General features: G+C 31.8%; 1 protein-coding gene across 1 annotated transcript in view; it reads left to right on the forward strand.

Annotated features, from left to right (window-relative positions):
• The first annotated feature begins 1,642 nt into the window (after nt 1–1,642).
• LOC106143406 (cGMP-dependent protein kinase, isozyme 2 forms cD4/T1/T3A/T3B) overlaps nt 1,643–17,652 on the forward strand; it is an 85,993-nt gene continuing 69,983 nt past the window's right edge. Inside the window, exon 1 of the mRNA XM_013345471.2 lies at nt 1,643–2,005. The gene's annotated coding sequence lies outside the window, so the exon portion shown is untranslated. The remainder of the gene's footprint in view (nt 2,006–17,652) is intronic.

The raw sequence follows: 17,652 nt of genomic DNA on the forward strand, positions 1-17,652 counted from the left end.
GATAAATTAATTACACAGATATGTCACTTATAAGCTGAATATAAAGCCAGCAAAGCTAAGACCAGATAACGATGACATCACATTTCCGAGGACACAGATTCATGATGGAATGACAATGTTGCAGTTAAAATAGTCCATCACGGTATCACAAATCTAGAACAGTATTCGTGTATCACGCAATTCTAATGGACTTCACCATGAACTAAAATGTGATGATTGTTGTTTATAACAACTTATTATAATTATCATAATAGATTCTTTCTTAATAGAATCTAATTTATTAGCTGGAACACAGAATTGATGGATAGAGCTTCGAAATAAAAAAAAATTACATCAACCAAAAAAAAATGAACTGTGCGTGTAATTAGGGATATTTATCCAAACAAATAATAATTATTTCATGGCATCAATATTCTTTGCAGATAAAAACGGGTCGACGTAGGTAACGATCTACCACATTTTAGACGTATTTGCATCATTTATTCCTATTTAGTGCAAATAAAAAAAACGATAAAGCCAATAGTTATAAAGACTTGAGAGCTTACCATAACTTTTTGATGAAATTGATATCACAGTACCTTGGTGTTACTAGTCTACCTATATGAAGAATGTCAAGCTAATAAGGCTTTCCGTTGATAAGCTTTCACAATATGCTCGGGAAGATATTTATAAACAAGCTATAAAATAGTTATTTTTATAAAAAAGCAGTTTTTATTTATATGCCGAAGCGGTTAAGAAGACAAGTCAGCTGTGACCTTTTTACGGAAAAATATGTTCCGCCTTTCTGATAATCGGTCAGTCAAAGACGTATCCCCACGCCAATGTAGCACCATCAACATTTGTATTTTTGGAATGATCCGGTTATTTTTGTCTAACAAAACAAGTGTATTACGAAAGTGTTAACCCTAAAATGATGGAGACCTTACATTTCGATAATAGCTAGTATCTTATTTGCCACTATTTATTTTTTAGTAAAATAAGATATTTATCTTTTTATGTAAATGCCTAAGGTATACTGGTGTTTAATTTCAGTATCAAACCATCGGTCGTAAAAGTTTGTGAAATCTTTTTTACAGTCAAATATCACTTACATCCTGCCTTGCTTTTAGCGGACCCAAGAATTTGAAAATATGCTAAATAAGAAAAAGGGATTGAAATAAATTTATCTATATGTATTCAAAGACGTTAATTTAAATAAATAAACATGATAAGTCTACATTTATACTGTAACCTACTTAATTAGGGACATGTTGTTTGCATATATGCTTAACTTAGTTTATTACTTACTGATATTAATTTTAACTCAATAACTTAGCACAATAATTGAGTACATAAACAAAGGCAAGAAGAATGTTTCTCGGTGATAAGTATCAGCTTAATACGTAATAAATATAGGCAAGTAAAATTTAATAGAATGAAATTTAAAAACACACAACCTTAATTAATAAAATGTTTGCCTCAATTAGGCATATAGTAATGTAATATAAAAATTTACTGTAAAATGATTTGCCTTCTTTAAATTATTCAATTGTAGGTATAATGCAACAAGTGACGTGCAGTCGACGGTGAATTCATTCATATTCAATACAGCGCATTTTTATTTATACCATATACCGCTTATCGGATGATCACGGCGAAGCAAGTTTAGTTAGTTGCCGTACGAGCGGCAACCTAGTAGCTCGTATATTCCGCTCGCGCCCGTGCTGCCCTCTAGCTTGCAACACGCCGGTTCAGATCTGTCTCCTGTGACCTTGGCGCATCGGCTTGCGCCGTTCATTGGCCGCAGTACGAGACAAGTTAAACAACAATTCCCTAAACTATGCTGTTTGGTGATACAATCGCGGGATAACACCCCGCGTCCCGAATCAAGCTTGTGGCAATGACACACGTCATCTGTCAAAATGACGTGACTGTTCGTTTGTAGACCTTATAACCTCAAGTGTTTAAATAAAAAGTGCGATAATGACTATACTAAAAATGTGGAATTCGAGTCGCGATGTATTCGGTAAGTTAGTTGTGTTCATGTTTACATGTTTTAGGTTATGTAATAGCTTGAGGCTATATTCGCTCGGTGCCTGGTTTGATATTATTACTCGTTTATATTATCGTAGACAAAGACGTGATCTCTGTGCGGATTCTATAAATAGCTCGGCAGTAATGGCGGTTTATCAACAGCTTCGCGGTTTAAGCCCTAATGTTACCTTTTGGTAACTACTTATTATGATGTTTACTCATTCAGCATCGTTGGTATCTTACTTCCCCCATTCGTTCACGCTTCATGCTTGAACAGCATGAATGCCTTACTGGCTCTTAGTACGAATACCTTAACTACAATAATAATAAAATCTCGTTTTTAATAGTAGTATATATCTTGTTTTTTTTTATATTTTGGTACTATTTTCTAGTTGTTTTTCAAATCAAATGGTAATACAACAAAAATGATCAACCGATTTATAAAGTAGCTACATACTTAAATATAATGTAAAAAAAAAACTTGTACCTACCTACATTTAGCTCTACCTACTTTTAACATATTTAAAACACTGAAAACCCATAAACGCAAATTCGATAAAAGTGCTATCAGTGATAACAAAACGTATTACAAAGCGCGTTATTTTGACATGACATTTATAAATTTAGCGACAGAAATATTCAAGGTCCTGCAATCTTGAACAAAACAGAATAGATAAAAAATATTGGTTAAAGATAATATTATTGAATAGATTTAATAAAGCAAATGACTGTTGCAAATTTTTATTAGATATTTTTGGTAGCTATGTGATCAATCGATAAGAACTCAAATTATCTTGACGTCATACATGCGAATTCTAGCAAATGTTATTGAGAGATGGTTATTAAAATTTCCATTCCAATTTCAAAAGAAAGTCATTCATTATTTTTTTAAATTATTTTTTTTTATTATTTTAGATATTATTAGATTAAGTAATAATAAAATTATACATTTAAATTTTTAATGTAGGTACAGACAGCGAAAGACTGTTCTGTTGACGGGTTTAACATTCGCTCATTTATACTAAATAAGATAAAAATTCTAGTTTAACGCTTTATCATTATTTATACTCAGTATTTTGCAACATTACTTTGGAAAATTAACTATAAACAGTGTTAATAAGACAAATTGTGTGTAAATAACTAGTTAGTTAATAAGTAGGTAGGTACTTATAATAGATAGGTGTTTGTTCATGTTCATAATATTTACGTTTAGTAGATTTTTCCTAAAGGTCATCGCCACAAATAACGGCTACAAAAATGATTTTCTTAGGTTCTTCTGATCTTCATCTGACTAGTTTAAATAGACTCGGAGTCTTCGTCAAGGTTTGTTTTGAGATGAAAATATTCTTATCTTCTTGTTTATTTATTTAGCTTTTTATCTATTAAGTAGACAAAGCGCTTATTACATTAGCACACAGTTATTTTACATACATATTTTATTGCTGAAAATGTTAAAATTTTACTAAGCAATGGTTCTACGAGTCGTATGAATAATGCAAGTATGCATTTGTGAAGTATTTCTTAGTTAAGCAAGACAAGACACGTGACTGGGGAGTTATAGCAGGCATTCAAAGTATTGTCGTGTATCGAATTACAAATATCTGAAGAAATAAAAGTTTGTATACAAAATTTTAATTATGTTAAAACACGCATAATTTGCGAGTATCGCGAAAAATTTATACCCATATTTTTATCGTGTGTCAATATACATATAGGTATATACTTATATGTGAGATGACGTTATTAATCTAAATCTACGGATAGTTATCACTTGATAGTTTAATCTTCTGCTTGAATTGTCTCGTGATCTTGATCATTTTTTCTTAAATTGGTTCGTTGCAGATAAAATTCAGGATTTTCCTGATATCGTCGTTGGCTATGAAAGTGAGATGCTGTTTAATGCTAGAGCTATTAAGAAAGGTTAACGTGATACGATAAAAATATAAATGATAGGTAATAAATATAAGAATCAACCACACAGATCTGTGTGACCTAAGACACTACCCACTGAATTGTTCATATTACAGACTTGAGATGTATCTCAGTTCGACAGTTAATAGAATTCAGACTTAACAAAAATAATTCGAAACTTTCTATTAATTCCTTATAATTCAGGCAACGTACATACTTAAATTGACACACTACAAATGCTAACACAAATTTTTTGCACGTCCTGTGTTCATGGCGACTTTTCACAAAGCATTTACATTTACATAGTGTGCGAGTGCGTATTGCCAAAATTGTCATTCAGATGGATTCTCCCCTACTTTGTATTAAGTACTATGCCCCACGTTACTGGTAAAACCTTCATTAATATGAATGAACGATACCTTAGCAGGACTAGTTTGTGTGGTTGGAAATCAGATTTTGCTGCCTTTTAATCCTACCTTTCCTTTCTAGTCTGCACTATCGAGGCCAATACATATTGTTCACATCGTATAAACTTCGATATGATCCTATTTTGTTTACTTCTAAAACTAGTTCACGAATTATTGGTTCCTATTGAATATTTGGGATGTAACCCAAAAAACGGCTTCTTAATATTTTGATGAGTCGGAAAATTTTGTACAGGAATAAGGTAAGTACTGACCATAATTTTGTATGTCATCACCCCACAAGTATACATACCTACACGTACAAAATGGGCAAAGCGCCAATAAACTAACATTGAGTTATTATCTGTTACTTTTGGCTATCTGGCAATTTCCTTTGAAGATTTTTGTATTAAATCTGAAATAGTAATAAATATGTTTAAAATTTGTGTGGCTTCCGGAATATTAAAATATGACCATTCCATCTTCTTGTTGCAGACGACTAAAGAACAAAATAAAAAAATAATGCATCAAAAGTACCCAAAAACGAGTTTTCCAGTTTATAATATTTTTTTATAACGTATTCAAATAAATGTTGTCATTAAGTACGTAAGTAGGTAGATACTGAAACGTTTTAACCTCGGCGACCAATTACATTATTTACCTATACTTTATTTTCACCAGTTAAATCGAAAGTCAAAAACCGCTACTGTTGGTTATGAAGTTATAAAAATTGAGACTGACAAATAAAACTGTTATTCATTAATTTATTCACTTGTAAATGGGCTTCTGCAGAATTTTTAATGGAATTGCAATACGAAATCTTTAATACATGCTAAGTTTCACGGTAAACGCGCTCTTTCGTTTATTTGCTTTTAATTTTCGCAAAGTAATAACAATTGAGGGCACTCTCTCATTTTTAAAATCAACTGAATAAATAAGGAAAATATATTTTTTTTATTACACACCAGGTCATTTTGCTAATTATACCTTATTTTGAAACTAAGTTTAAGTACAAAAATATGTAAAAAGTTGTTAACAGGTTATGACAATATTTTTGATCATTCATATTGTTTCTGTTACGGACTTCTAAACGATCTCATAGTAGTAATCCTGTGTGTATTGCAATTCCAATTAAAATATTTCGTGCTATGTAACTCAAATTTACTTTTGTATTTTTTATGGACACCGCTGTTCTAGTACCTAGTAAGTTCTCAAGTTAAAAACGACATTTCTCTATCAACGCAACAAAGGTTAGTCAAAGCCCAAGTTCACATTACCTACCTCTTTTATTAAAGATGTATATAGAAGATTCTGGAATATTATAAAATTCAGTATCTGATACTTGCTACTCTCTTAAAATAGATTCAACTCCTTGTTTCTCATCAATCTTAACCAGCAATAACATTACATAAATCAGTGCATATTATAAGAACCACTTTTTGGCATGCCTCTTTAATGTTTTAATCCCTTACGTACGAACAGAAGGTCCTTGTCGCCTCCAGTTTGCATAACCTTGTCTGTTAGTCTGGCAAGTTTGTTTGGGAACCTCGTGGAAATCATCTCACCTGTGTCACAGTTTCATTTTCCGTTTACTTTGAGAATCCATTTGACGTCATAGCAGTCTCGATAATATTCTCTGTCATTGCTGCGTAAATTTAGTGTCGATATATAGTTATGTGGCGACGTTTTAATACGCCACAAATAGAACAAAATGTTAAATCTTGCAAACAAAGCAGAGCAACTGTTGTCTGATCTCTGCAATGTAAAAGGTCAAACCAAATAATCGGTTTACTGTTTTGTTTTTTATTTTTTTTATTATTTAATAAATATTCAACAGCACTTGAAACATTGCAGTCAAATATATTGAAACTTAATGCAAATAGGAGATTTTTGTTTTAAAGATTCAACTTTAAACTGCTTGGGATAAACAGATTGTTACTTAAAAAAACAAAACAAGTATAAATAAGATACAAAAATATCATATCACTCATACGAATATAGTGTAAGTTTGTGTATGTGTGTGTTGTTGTTTACTAAGTTTTTTAGTTTGATATTATTTATTCATGAAAACATTTTTAATTCTATTCTACTCATCAGAAACCACTCAGATGATCAAAACAGCAGTAATATTTGTCGTAATTTCTTGATTAGCAGACCCGTATAATACGAACACATAACCAGTAACAAACAACCCACATGAGAAATGATAGAAAGACATATTGTGACCAATTTACTAGGGCAAGGGCGAAATTCTCTAACTGAGCTAAATAAAACTGTAGCTAAGAGACGGGTAATAAAATAATAAAGAAAAAAGTGGTTTCTGGCAAATGGTCATGTTAAGAGTACCCTAAACCGACATCTTGCTTGAAGAAAGTTGTGAATGTGGATGAAGCGAAAGAAGTATGCAGAGATTGTGGCGAGTGGAAATATCTATCTCTGCAAGGAATAAGGCCAGATCTTATGTATGTGTAGTGTATAATGTATAAAAACAGTATAAAGTACCCATGTATAACTAAACTCTGCTCCCAGAAACCGACCAGTTTGTATACTTAATACAAAAACACGTCAGTTGTCACGTCTTTTCCCTCTGGGAGTAAAAGAGCCAATAGTCACAATACTCGAAGGCCACGTTCAGCTGAACGGTTTGTGTAATTAATGAAATGAAAACGAGGAAACTGCCAATGACGGTCACAGATGGTTTCTTCTTGCCATCTCATCTTTGTCATTGCCACTTGATATTAAATTTAAAAAAAAAGGTTGCAATCTACGTTAGTACATTCTCCGACATTTCAGTACAAGAAAAGTTTCTTTTTAAAATACGTATAGTGACGTCTATGTCCGTTTATCGGGGTCCGGCAGGGCCAACAGTCTTGAAAAGACTGATAATGGCAAATGACCAAATAATGGAAGTAAGATTCAAATAGGAACAGATTGCCATCAGCCCATCGCCTACAAGAATAATCCCAAGTTAATTGTATTTGATAAATCATTTAATCATTGTATTTTTTGTTACTTAAGTATCTACTCAAAATTATAACGAACTGAACTATGGAATTCATAGAATGCATCTTCAAAATTGTTGGTAGGTAATTGTCGAATAGATTCGCGAACTATCGTTTCGTTCGTTAGTTCGTCTATTCATAACGCAAAGTCATAATTATTCGTTCAACAGTTTAAATTTGAACGTGTAATTACTTTAGGAATGCTACGCTGCATAATATGGACGACGTGAATAAAACAGCCGTTAAACGAATGAGTTATGTAGTAGATATAACAGGTGACATGTAGAACCTTGATTGCACCTAATTTGCATCAGTAAAATGAGAAGCCACGCAGAATGTACCAAGATAAGTATTTAAATTTTGTCCCACATGCAAGTATAAAATAGATAAGGTTAATGCGTGTGATAATATGACGCAGTTCGGTATTACTCGTAATTTACATTCTTTTAACTTTTAGCACTGCTAACGAAATAAAAGTGGTTATCTTGAAATTAAAAAATGTTTCGTTCTATAGTTCTACAGAAGGTAATATATCCCTGTATATGTATAATCCCTGTATATTTTACAACTACATTTTTATTTCCCTCCCATATGACTATTCAGAACGAAAATTAATGTGATATATCCTGTGTTCTTGTTTATCTCTGCTCTGTTGTTTAAAAAGGCTTATTTACAAACAATTTCATTTATTAATTTCAATATATACGGAATAGATTACACAGATTCAGTTAGTCTCGACGTAAGTTCAAGACTTGTGTTACGAGATGCTTACCCAATGATATTAAAATTTATGATAAGTACTTATATAAATAAACACCCAAGACCCAAGCCAATTAGAAGAAGATCGTTTCTTATAATGCCCTGGCCAGGATTCGAACCCGGGACCTCCGGTGTCACAAACAAGTAATGTTTGTACTCTCATGGTTCAGTAATGTTTTTACTTATCTGTCTTTAATCAATACAAATCATGGATTAATTGAACAAGACTACAGGTAAACTACATTACATGACTTTTTATTATGAAAGTCAGTTGATACAGATTAAGATTAATCTTCAAAATTATAAATTCAAGAATTCCGACATAACAAGAAGTCTAATCTTCAGTACATAATTGTGCCGTGGTAATTTTCTTGCCGTTGTAAACGATTGTAGCGATAAGTACTTCAATAATCTAGGTTTTCAATATTTTCATCTTGTCAACATTATTAAGTTCGTCTCATAACATTCACTAAGCAATATTATGTTTATTACCGTTCAACTGAATGCGATAAAATTTATTTTTAATAAGTTTTATTTTTAAAACTGCAGACTTTGGTATCATGATATAATTTATGACAAACTACCAGCCATATCTGCAAGATAAACTTTTTTAATCATTGATATAATGTATTGAAAAATCCAACCAGGAATAATTAAACTATTCAAAATATGGTACAATTAAAATAGTAAAGTGCCCGGCACAAAAGTTGAACAAAATTCTACTCTATGGACGTTGCGCAAAAGATTTTTTTATATGAAAGATTGCTACTGCGCATCCCGGAAGTGTCTCATTCTGGGGTCTACTTATTAGGCGGGTACATTACTTAGGTATCTATATATTTTTCACATTGCAAGTCAAATGTGAGAAAAATGTATAAATTTTGGTCCAGCTGTTTAAAAGCTTTTTCGCCACAAAACTATAAACAAAAACATAACCTTACTTTTCTTTTCTCGATTTTATCATTCTGTTCCACGTTTAAAAATAAACAAGAATATTGCAAATGGAACAGCAACCACTACGTTCATGTGGCCATTGCGACAATTCAACAGATGGCAAACGGAGTTTTACATTATAATACGCCTCTATACGCGTTCTATATTTGGACGCGAGTTACAAATGTGGCCAGTTACATCTAGTTAGGCCAGTTATCTGTGCCCATCCCTGGCCTGCATGGTTATTTTTAGCTTTATTTAGTCATGCGTTGACATTTTGTATGAGAAACATTGCAATTGTAATCTTGCACAAAGTTTTAATTATACTTATCAGAGTTCGCGTGGGATTTTGCTTTGAAAAATAGCACATGTTACTCCTGAAGGTTTTGTTTATCTGTGCCAATTATCATTTAATTCGATCTAGTTGTTTTTGTAAGATGACATTTTAAACATTCATAAGCAGTTTAATTTAAACACTAAAAATGCCATTAATCCCTGAATACTTGCTGCAGCTACATTCACAACTCTTTTCATGCAAGCCTAGGTTAAGTGTAGTCTTGACCTAAGGGTGTTTAATTATGTATAGAAATTATAAAAAAAGAACCTTAAATTCAAATAATAATAAGCTTCAAATTGCAGACTGATAAGAAAAATCCCGTTCTCGAGGGAATTTCGGGAATTTCAAATCTCCTTGGTGGTTGGTTTGTATGTTGATAAAGGTCTCAGTCCGTCAGTAGTGATATATGTATATACATTTATGTATTATTTATACGTTATGTCGATAATATTCAGATTATTTTTAAATTAGTTATCTGTAAACTGTTTTACATATAACATTTTTGATAGTATCGAAATGTCACCTCCAGACGTATACATATTTAGGAATCAAATAAGTATAAAATTGATATAAAATTTTATTCGGATATAAACAAACCCATCAACTCTTTAAGATACTGTGGACTAAAATAGCATGCAGACAGTCATCCTTAACTGTTGGACTTTGGCCAATTGCAATCTTGTCTTTATTACACAGTTAGCACCGTCATCGACCACACTTTGTGATTTCGCTTCCCTGATTTAATTTTAAATTATATTTTTGCTTATTGATTTTTTTTTAAGGTACAGAATACACCTTCTTTAAGTTTAATGCTCTCGAGTATTGAACTCTGAACGCCAATGATTTTAAAAATCTGTAGTGAAATCTACATAGGTAATATATATATATTTCTAAATATATATTTATTAATAATATATGATTGGCCTATTTTTTCTGTACTGATAAAATATATTTATATTTTATCAATCATTATAGATACAAATATCAATATCGAATATCATTATATTTTCTTTGTTATTGGAAAAAATCTCTTAAAAAAAGAAAATAGTGACCGGTTGGTAGCCCAGTGCCAAAAGCAAAATCCTTACTATTGCCTTTGACTTTACAAACGGGAAGAGAATCAGCTGACAAACACCTGTTATGTTCTTTCCTTGCTAGTTAATGGTTCGCCATGCTACAGATAAATATGAAGATACTAATAAAACACATAATGATAAATCTCATGTAATGATAGATCGATTTTATTACGGCACGATTTGATCTTATATCACTTTTATCTTATCAAGCCAACGTCAATATTCCTGTCCAAAAATTTCCATTCATTGGCACAGTATGTAGTACTACTTGAATTTATTTAAAGAATACTTCGAAAATCTGATAAATAATATTGATATTAATCTTAAATACTGTTAAGGTAAAGGTTATTTTTAAAGAAACTTAATTTTTTATTTAGAGCGTAATTTTTTTATCTGATCATAGTTTTTTTTTACGATTTGAGCACGGGCAATTAAATCTGAAGTTTCTATTTTAACGCGCTGGGCTTAATTTTGGTGCATAAGTAAACATACCAACAAATAAAAAAAATAACTTTACGCTCCACCTAATTCTACCAACAAGTGCTATCTCCAATATGAGAAGAAGAAGATTAATAAAATGGTGCAGCAAAACAGTCTGAGCGCGCCCATGTTCAGAATCTCATCAAAACGTAGGCATTGCCTAAACAAAACCTGTTTCCACGCATGCCTCCGATAATGATAACGTGACATGACTAGAACACAGAACAGAGGTAAAGCCCCATGGCATGTTGCTGTATCATGTTCAGAGTTAAATCATGTTTGTATTCCTTACAGTGTAGACAGAGAAAAGACTAAGACCACGTTCAGCATGTAGGTATTTTTAAAGATGGAATTGAGATTCAAATCAAAAGAAAAATCCCAAGGTTATTAGCACCGTTAGAAACGTTGCTATGTTTTGTACATAAATCATGTCTTTATTCTTTATTAATTAGTAGACAGAAGAAATAATTTAAAAGGCACCGTTAATCTGCATGACCTGATGATGTTTACGCCTTTCAGATTATTTATGTCGTCTAATATAAATAAAAGTGCTTTATTAAGCATACCTTATATAAAAATGTATTTTGTCAATAAATATGCAAGGCAATTATCAAATTAGTAGAAAACGTAAATTATAAAAATGTGAAGACAGACATAAGTATAGGTACCTTTATTACTTGTTCGCTTTAGACCTAAATAGGAAGAGATTTAGATAGAAAATTGCAATTCGCGAGATAATATACCTGTAGGTATATTATGTAACTATGTATTTTACTCAAGGTAAATGTACAAGCTGGGCAGTCCAAGTTTTAGTAGGTGTTTCATTATCACCGCTGCACACATTAATTAGGTACTTTATCGGTCGTTTCTTCTGATGTTATTTCTTCTGATGGTTTTGAAATTGTGTTTATTACTTGCTTTTCTTACTGCTCTACTTAAATGTCTACTAATATTATAATACACTAGCTGTGCCCGTGACTTCGTCCGCGTTGAATAGTTATTTTGGGCATAATTGAAGCCCTCAAGGATTAATAATGTTCCCCGTCTTTTTTTCCACATTTTCCATTATTTCTTTGCTCCTTATAGTTGCAGCATGATGTTTTCTAACCCAAAGCCTTCCTCAATAAATGGTCTATTCGACGCAAAAAGAATTTTTCAATTCGGACCAGTAGTTCCTGAAATTAGCGCGTTCAAACAAACAAACTCTACAGCTTTATAATATTAGTATAGATAGATAAAGCGAAAAGGATTTTGTATTTTTATTTGTAATAAATAAACGCGGAAACCACTTTTCGACACAGAGATAAAAAAGAAAAATAAGACAAAAAAAAATATATATTATTTTGTTTGGTTTCATTTCATTCAATTTATTTCTGAATATTTCTACGTACACGAATGCCAGGTCTAAAGCCTAATTAGTGATAGAATAGATCACTCCATTTCTGTACTGTAAATGTTTTGCAGCTAGACAACATTTTTTTTATATCAACACACACCTACAACCGGTTGCTTACACGCGTAATACAATTGTCGGGGTGCTGTGTTCAAATGAGTCGAATTGTATATGGTAGTTACGACATTTAAAGAGGTCATACCAAAAACATATTTCTACGATATTCTCCTGCATGCCAGGAGATAGGAAAAGATGATACGTTACTTAGTTTTCTTTTTAATCAATGAATAATTGATTTACTCTTGTTATCAATTGCCATGTGGTTCCCGGCACCAATAGAAAATAGAATAGGACCACTCTATTTCTTTTCCATAAATGTCGTAAAACACGACTAAGGGATAGGCTTATAAACTTGCGACTTTTACTATTGGAATACAAACAGCTTGGCAAACGTGGCCTATTAGACTTTTCGAGACTGTCGGCTCTGTCATCCCCGCAAGGGATACGTGATTTATATGAATGTATGTTGTTATCAATTGAATGCTAATCAGAGAGCACGTATAAAAACTCCAACTGGCTGATAAAGATAAATGGAAAAACTAGTGGATGTAGAAAAAGGCTGCTCTGGGCGAACTACAGAGTTATGTACCTATAACGGTTACATATGGAACTTACTCTATACATCGTCACAATCATTAGTTACTTTTTTCTTAACCCAGCATTTGTCTTAAAACTTCCTTCCACGTCTCAGTGACAATAATTTTTCAAGTAATGATCACAGCTATTTATCAAAGCGTTCGATATTGAAATAAGACTCATGTTGACAGTTTGACACTTTACCGTGTATTAACAAATTAACCTCACTAGGTATGCCTCATACTGAGGTTTTCCTGTTCAGTTACCGGTATTATTTTGACACGTAATAATTAAATAGGGACTAATGATGACGAAGCATTCTCGAGTGTTTCTTTTGCGAATCGAAAAAACTGGCCAAGTGCGAGTCGGATTCGCGCACAAAGTATTTCGTACCGTCCTTATTCACAGTAACGTTAAATACGAAAATATTTTGTGATTATTTCAAGCGTCTACCTGTTGCCGTTATAACTAAATAGTAAAACTTTATTCCGGTACAATACTTTGATTACTTTTTTGCAATAATTTTAGTGCACTTTTGTCCTATAACAAACGGAAACTAAAACTAACAGTATGTAGTTTAACCTCCCTTCTAAATGCAAAATTTCATATGTAAAATGAATATATAAAATAATTAAATCTTTACCAAAAAGGATGGGTACGAAAGTAACGGCGAATTTACGACGTGTCTTCGTTGCCCATACAAAACTTGTGCAATAAATCTTTAATTAGAAATGGTCACATGCTGGTGAAGGAAATTCCTTCTTTAATTTACAATAGTACAAAAATAGTGATTAGGCATTAGAATAGAACGTTATAAAATATTTTTTAATTAAATACTTGTTCTTTTTATATAGTGTAGAAAATACATTATGTAAAAAACACAAGCCATAAAAAATATTCTTATTTTACTTTAGTAGTTTTAACTTACTTTTGACGTCTTTACTGGTTTTATTTTTTGTTGATCAAATTCAATTTAATTTCATTTGGCACGCCATCTTTTTCTTCATTGTGAAATTTAAAATAACATACTTGATATTTGCGCTACTCACCGCTAGATGGCGATACTTAAAATCTCACGCAGTATTTTAGAAACATGCATGTATTTAAACTCCCAGTCACAAATTAATAGATGAAGGAGAAACAATATCAATATTGATAGTGCATTAATGTTTTAAATTGGTATTTTCAATTATTGGACGTGATTTATTTAAAATCATTAGTACTGGACACACCGGAAAGACGTAACGCCTGATTGCATGGCAAAATGTAATGACATTCTTTGGCATGGCTTGCATTTTACTGTACAATTTACGGTAGTGCACTTGTCACAAAAACACGCCAGGAAATCGCTCTTGTTTTGTACGATGCCTGAAAGTTGGTGTTTGGTCCATGCCATATGAAAATAACAATGTTCTACTTCGTTTAAACGCATAATCTGCTGAAATTACATGCGTTGCTTTACGTATAAATTTATAATTTAAATACTTATTTATTATTTTATTAATTAACGATGTTTTACCAACTATATAAATATTTTTCGTAATCGGGCCTATAGTTTTTAGGTATTTATCTTTTTAACCCTTATTTCACATGTTGACTTAGACAATTTAAAAGTTCTATTTATACCTCGCAATTAAAGATTATATGAGCTAATATAATATTACATATATTTAAATTTAATTTTAATGTATAAATTTAAAACAATTCTCAAACAATCATCAATCAATCAATCAGTTAGACAGACTACACAATAGATTACTTACGGCTACCTATTACAAATCTTGTTTATTGAAGTAACATACATACATACATACATACCGTCACGTCTATATCCCTTGCGGGGTAGACAGAGCCAACAGTCTTGAAAAGACTGAATGGCCACGTTCAGCTATTTGGCTTAACGATAGAATTGAGATTCAACTAGTGACAGGTTGCTAGCCCATCGCCTAAAAAAGAATCCCAAGTTTGTAAGCCTATCCCTTAGTCGCCTTTAACGACATCCATGGGAAAGAGATGGAGTGGTCCTATTCTTTTTTGTATTGGTGCCGGGAACCACACGGCATTGAAGTAACAATTATCACATACATCATATTGACGATATTTCTTATCTATAACATTTCTCTATTTGATATCATCGACCATTTTATATTTCACAAACTCGTAAACAAGTGGACGTTGGTTCACTTCTGATAACACTTTGAGAAAATAATGGTTAAGTGTGTGTTATATGAAGTTTGATAATTTTGATATGTTAAGTGTATCTCTACGATAAACTTTTAGATCTATCCAAAGATTTTTCAAACCAAGTCGTATTATTTCAGATGCTACGAAGGAGAGTTTTCTTTACAAACCAGGTTGAGCAGAATTGGTGCACAATATATAAAGAATATATTATTTTTATATTGTATCTGTATATAGGTACATATACTTTGAAATTACTTTTTATAAAACAAGATCTCTATTTCGATGATAAGCTTATAAAATAAGTTCTAAAATAGTCTATTATTTAATTAAATTTTGAATTAGGTATGAAATATTTTTATGTAACATTTCAGTGGTTCAACTCTTACGAAGCGAACCTCTTCCGCTCATCCCTTAGACCACATCTACGGTGGATATTACTGGTAAATCTGTATTGCGCCCGCACAGTGTCTCAATATCAATTTATTGTCCTGCTGCCTGTAACACAACCGCTCGTCTCTTTGTACACATAGATACGTTCTAATATTGTTTCAAAAAAGCTAAACGTCGCGATTTTTAAATGAGACCCGTTCTAGTGATTTGAAATTGAGTGTTTTCAGAAGAATCTGTGATTCAGTGCTGCTGGTTAGCGACTTCGCTGTTAGCTTATTTTGGATTTTGGTAAGCAATAGTACTAGAGTGCTTAGAAAAAATAAAGCGAAACTGGTTACGTATAAATGATTTTGATCATGAGATTTCCTGATGTTTCTTGGTGAATGAAATAAGTTTTCATTAAAACATTTCAACTATTCATATCGCTACCACAACAGAACAGTCGACTTTCTTTAAGCTATATCGGTCGGCTCGATATTGGTCTAGTAAATTTTGAATTATTCGATATAAACAAAATATGTACCTCCAAAACTTTTCTCTTTATATTGTTGGTATCTTTTACTTTTTTTTCATAAACTGCCATGTTATTGTTGGAAAATATAAACGTTGTGTTGATTTTTATAGAGAAATCTTTGAATTATTTTCTCTTCGATCGATTATTCGTCGATAATGAATAGAAACGCGTTTTCAATTTGCCTAGGGCCCCAGAAATTACTTGGAAATATGAGATTTTCCAAGATTAAGTACCGAGGAGTACCTCTACTAAGTAGTATGCGAGTCTGGATACAGACTGCTTTGAACCGGTCACATGTATAAACTGAAAAATAGACTCTGAACTTTATATGACATGATAACCAAATGAGTAATTGATCAATTAAAGGTATTTTTTCCTTATTTGGTACATTATTTTCTACAGCATCCAAATCGGCCTTGATCACAACATTAATGAAAAATCTACATATAAATCTAATCAACTAATTCTGAAACTTTCTTATTTATTTACAAACTATTACACAAGGTTTAAAAAAATACAAAGAATACCTTCGGTCAAACTAAAGAAAATTTGATCAAAAAAAATTAAATGATATTATAATAGCGACTGTATTGACTATGGCTCTCTGTGGTATAAGACTGAATAAAATGCGATCAAATAAATTAAGACTTCATTTATAAGCTTCTTAACCATAATACTTTCTGACAGTAATTTTATGCAAACTGGTTTAATAAGTTACTTATACCTGCTTTACATGTAAAAATAAAAAGTTTTCTTATTCTTTAATAACACACGTTTTACCGAGTGTTTAATATAACATAAATGTCTTTTTGCCTCAAAGATAACTAGCTCATTGCCATAATGATTCCAAGTATAAAGGTCTTCCCCTTAATAGACCTTTACACATAGTTTACCATTACAAACATATATACATATGTCTGAATCCCTTGCGGGGAAGACAAAGCCAAAGCCAGTCTTGAAAAGACTGGTAGACATCGTTCAGCTGATTGGCTTAAAAATAATATTAGAAGATTTAAATAGTGACAGGTTGCTAGCTCATCGCCTAAAAGAAGAATCCCATTTTTATAAGCCTATCCCTAAATAAAATGATTAAATAAAATACTACCTACTTAAATAAAGATACACAAAATAAACATTTGTTCGTGCACACTACACTTTTTCAATCACTAAGAAATTAAATCATAAAAATAGTTTTACTTTGCTCGAACAATCAATCCATTATTTAACATCATATATCGCCCCGTATAAAACAAAATTAATTGCACCATGCAGCTAGTTCTAATTGCATTCGATTGTTCTAGAAAACAAGTAGGACCCAGCTGGGCTACTGATATAATTGTAATGACTATATTTATTAATAACTACTTATATAGTCACCTGTTTCTGGTTTTGTCCTTATCAATTTTCCGTTATAGGGGAAAATGGTTTTACTTATAGGTATACTAATTTTACAATGGTAAAAAGTATGTGGTCAGAATGGTCTTTGTGACCATTCTGATGATATCTGGCACATATTTAGATTGACTAGAACTATTGACTTTCAGAAGTATATAGGCGTTTATTTTTTACTTTTGTATTTTTTTAACTCTCATATTAAGTACTGTTGGACATAAGAGGTAT

This window comes from Amyelois transitella, chromosome 17 (genome assembly GCF_032362555.1).
Source record: "Amyelois transitella isolate CPQ chromosome 17, ilAmyTran1.1, whole genome shotgun sequence".
NCBI classification, from domain to species: domain Eukaryota; kingdom Metazoa; phylum Arthropoda; class Insecta; order Lepidoptera; family Pyralidae; genus Amyelois; species Amyelois transitella.